Source organism: Bison bison, unplaced genomic scaffold, assembly GCF_000754665.1.
Source record: "Bison bison bison isolate TAMUID 2011002044 unplaced genomic scaffold, Bison_UMD1.0 scf7180017845702, whole genome shotgun sequence".
In the NCBI taxonomy this organism is placed as follows: domain Eukaryota; kingdom Metazoa; phylum Chordata; class Mammalia; order Artiodactyla; family Bovidae; genus Bison; species Bison bison.
The window spans coordinates 79,373-82,493 of record NW_011476275.1 but is presented as its reverse complement, the minus strand read 5'-3'; positions in this window follow the sequence as shown (position 1 = coordinate 82,493).

Here is a 3,121-nt window from a genome sequence, read left to right as displayed (position 1 = left end):
CACCCACCCACCCAGGGAATGCAGCTCCAGGCTTGTTTGTTCCTCCGAGAGCAAAGACCCTGCTGTCCCCATGCTGGGCTTGGTTGCCAGGGAGACAGATATTCCTAAGCCGGTTTCCAAGCTACTCTGCCTTCCTCCCAATACACATGGGATGGTGTCACCCTATCAGGATTTTTGCAAACAAGAATAAAAATCAGTCATGATGGGCAGAAGAAAGGGCAGAGTGTCCATGTGTGGCCCTGGCCCTTGCAGTCTGGACAGCCCCTGCATGGAGCTGTCCTTAACCTTCCTCCTCTGCACCTGACCTGGCCCAGATGCCTAGATGCTGGTGCTGGGACCTGGCCCTGGCTGGAGACACTCTGACAAGTACCCACAGCCTGTGGGGTGACCATGTGGCAGTTGCCCAAGTCTCATGCTCTACTGAGGGTCGGGATGATTGGTGGCCAGCTGCCCCCACAGCACAGCCGCCTCGGGTAGTCAGAACCATGGACAGCGTAAGAGGTGGGGGACGGGGGAGTTCAACGCTGGCTGCCTTGCCTCTAGAGTCTGGAAGCCAACAGAAGCAGAGCACTGGCCTCTGGGTCAGACCCTGGCAGGAGAGGCAAGGCTGGAGTCATGCCTGAGCTGTGCTGCAGGGCTTCCTGCCTTGTATTTTGGGCTGACACCATCAGAATCTCTCCCAGCTGTCCAAGGTTGTGGGTCTGACTGTGGCCCCACCACCCTGCCTCATGGAGAGGGCCTGCCGAGGGTGGACAGGGACATTTATTCACACAGTGAAGACTTTAAGAAAGGCTGCTGAGCTCAAGGAGAAAGTCCTTGATCCTCAGGATCCCCAGAATAGTGGGAAACGGCCAACAAGGTAAGTGCTGGGCTGAATGGTGGCCCCCCAAATGATTCCCAGAATCTGTGAAGTTGACCCTGATTGGCAAATGGGACTTTAAGGATGAGATCAAGTTAAGGCTCTCGAGATGAGGCCATCCTAGATTTGACAGGCAGGGGCCAGATCCAGTGTCTGGTGTCCTTATAAGGTAGAGACACAGAGAGAGGCCACGTAATGGAGGCTGAGACCTCAGGGACACAGCCACATCCAGGGATGCTCGGAGCCCCCAGAGACTGGAAGGGGCAGGAAGGGTCCTCCCCTGGAGCCTGTTGGTTGTTTTAAGCCACAAGTTAGAGATTTGTTGAAGCAGCAGCAGGAAAGAGTACAGAGTGCAAGAGGCGCTGGAGAGAGGAAGGTGCCCCTCACCCAGCCCCAGCCGGCCACCCACCTGGAGAAGCTGGAAGGGCCTCCTGTGTTCTGAGGCCCCGGGGACACCACAGCCCCCCACCCCGCACCCAAGCTCCTCAGGCAGTGCGCAGGGCCCTGAACCACGGCTGCACAGCCTGCCTCAACGCCACCCCCTCCCCCAAGCTCAGGACCTGGGCAGTCCTGCCACCCCAGAGTCTCGACTTCCTCATCCACACGTGGGGAGAGGCACACCCCTCCCCAGAGAAGTGAGAGAGCTGGCCCCTCCCTCTCACATCCTAGACTCTGGGTCCCATGAGGACAACAGGGAGACGCCATCCAAGGTGGTCATTCCTTACCTGGGGTGATCACACTCACGTAGACTCTGGGCAGGCTTGGAGAAGAAGCAGAGCTGGGGCTTGGCCTAGGACCACCTGCCACACTCTACCCTGACACCATGGGCTCCCCCAGGCCCTCCTCCCCACTTCCCCAGAGATCTAACCTCGCCCCTCTCCCACCACCTCCTTCCCCATCAAACTGCTGGCAAAAACCTTGTACCTAAAGTTCTGCCACACAGCTGCCGGGCGTGCAGGTGGGACGGCCCCCGACGGGACACGGGCCGACTGCTCCTGCTGTGTGCCTGCTGTGTGCCGGAAGCAACCCCCGAAGACCCTCCCCCATGGCCCCGGGAGGGGCTCCTGCTCGGCCTGGGCCACTTCCAGGTTTCTCGCGGAGGCACGCCCCTGCCACCAAGTTTGACCCCTCATCCCAAGCTCATCAGCGTCTTCCCTTTCTTCCTGGAGCCTTAGGCCCAAGATTGCGCGGCAGGCGGGGCGGCGCGGTCCTGTGCAGACGTGAGGTTTTGCACAGTGTCAAGCCCCCTCCCAGCGCCCCCACCCAATCCCCCCTCTAGCACACAGCCCCTGCCTCGCCCACGTAACCTCTCCCCAGTTCAGGACACAAAGAGCTTCTTCATTCCTTTCTGCAGCTACAGAGAATCCCTGCATAATTACTTTCAGAGTTAACAAGTCTGCGAGGAAGACGGCTCCCTGCTGCGATGGAATTAAATGTCCTGCAGAAGGTGCCCCTCATGGGTGCATTATCCCAAGGGGGCGCCAGCAGCAAGGCTTGCAGCCTCAGGAGGGGTGGGCGTGGCCTGGCGGGGCGGGGCAGTGGGCGGAATTGGAGGTGGGCGGGACCAGCTCAGCCTCCGCCCAGGTCCGGGTGCGCCCTGGGAGTGCCGGCGTGCAGAGAACCAGGGATCAGCAGAGGTGTTAGAGGTCTCAGCTTCTAGCACGTGGAGCTGTCCCCACGGCGCCCTCCGAGAGCTGCACAAGGAAGGAGATGAGAGAAAATTTGGGTGGAAAATTAAGGCAAAGGGGTGTTTTCAGGGGCTTTTTATTTTCTTAATGAGAGACGCCTGAGTGTGTTTACCTGCAGGAGGAGAGGAACCAGTCCAAAAATTAAACGTGGTATCACCGTACAATCCAGCAATCACGCTTCTGGGCACAGACCCCAAGGAATTGGGAGCATGGACTGAGAAAGATGTCAGCACACCCGTGGCCACTGCAGCATTATTCACAGTGCCTAAAACACGTTGGCACCCCAGGTGCCCTCGGAAAATAAAGGCTAATCATGATGCAGTCTATACATACACCAGAATATTATTCAGCCCTACAAGGCAGGGAAATTCTGACACATGCTACCACGTGGGTGAAACGTGAGGACATTAGGCAGGGGAGAGGGAAGGGGAGTGAGTGTTTAATGGAAGCAGAGTTTCGCTTTTGCAGAAGGAGGGTGGTGACAGCTATACAACGTGAATGTCCTTCATGGCACTGAGTTGTGCATTTAAAAATGGTTACATGGCAATTTGTTTCAGTGTTTATTTTTATTTAT